The 1,149-nt window shown below is 46.6% G+C and overlaps 1 pseudogene; it reads right to left on the bottom strand.

Annotated features, from left to right (window-relative positions):
- The window catches only part of LOC107704608 (zinc finger protein 292-like), a 21,552-nt pseudogene extending 21,008 nt beyond the window's left edge, over positions 1 to 544 (bottom strand).
- Positions 545 to 1,149: the final 605 nt, after the last annotated feature.

The raw sequence follows: 1,149 nt of genomic DNA, 5'->3' as shown, positions 1-1,149 counted from the left end.
TGACTTGACTCATGAAGAACAACTGTGACTTGACTTGACTCATGAAGAACAACTGTGACTTGACTTGACTCATGAAGAACAACTGTGATTTGATTTGACTCAGGATTGGCAGCTGTGACATAACGGGGTGCTGTTGTGTCCGCCATTTTGTGAGTGTGCTCTAGTGTGGCCGCCATTACACGAGTGAGTGCGAGGTCGCATTCCTCCGCGACGCCCACAGTGAACGTTGAACCAACAGTCAACAAAGCATAGATGCAAAGCAGAGCAGAGATGAACGGGGACTCTCACGTATTAGTCACGATTTGATCGGCTGGTTAATGCCCTCACAAAAGAAGTCTATCAGCACACAGTCCGGCAGATCAGAGAAACATGCAAGATCTAAATACTCTTGAATATAGCTCTCGAGCAATCAGGTGCCCTGCTCGAGAGCTAATAACAGTCTTGCGATGTCCATACCTGGCCAGTGTCGTTCAGGAAAGCCGCTGGATCCTTGTGTGGCCGTGTATTCTGTTATGGAGGGAACACAGGAAGCATGCGGATCCATCTGCAAGGCTTTATTAACAGAGACGTGGTCAAAAACAGGCATAGGTCAGAAAATGGCAAACAGGTATATTGATGGCAAGGCAAGAGGGATAATCCAGGTACAAGGCAAAGGTCCAGGCAGGGGCGAACAGTATCCAATTGGGCGAGACTCGAGGGATAATCCAGGTACACAGGCAGTGATCAGAACACAGGGCAACAGACAAGGCAAGACGAGGAAAACAAGACACTAGGCTCGATAATGCAGCTATCGCTAGATGAGTGATAAACGCAGAACAATACACGGCGATCTGAACAGGAACTGAGAGAGTGTTAAATAGAGTGTGTAATGGCTCTCAGGTGAGCGTGTGATTAGTGACGGCTGTGTGATCAGTGAATTCAGCTGTGTAAGTGCAATGGATGATGGGAACTGTAGTCCGGAGTGACATGTAACAGTCTGTGTAGTGTGAGAGTCAATGTAATGGTAGAATGACCTCTAGTGGCAATCGGCCGGAAGGCCACGGACCGGATTCGTGACAGATACCAATATTAAACAAAATATTTGTGGTAATTATGATCCTCATTAAAGAAATGCCATGCGTTTACTTTACCTTTAGTGTTAATGTGTTA

The sequence above is a fragment of the Sinocyclocheilus anshuiensis genome, unplaced genomic scaffold (genome assembly GCF_001515605.1).
Source record: "Sinocyclocheilus anshuiensis isolate Anshui unplaced genomic scaffold, SAMN03320099.WGS_v1.1 scaffold2918, whole genome shotgun sequence".
NCBI lineage: Eukaryota > Metazoa > Chordata > Actinopteri > Cypriniformes > Cyprinidae > Sinocyclocheilus > Sinocyclocheilus anshuiensis.
This window is presented reverse-complemented; position numbering and strand designations above follow the sequence as displayed.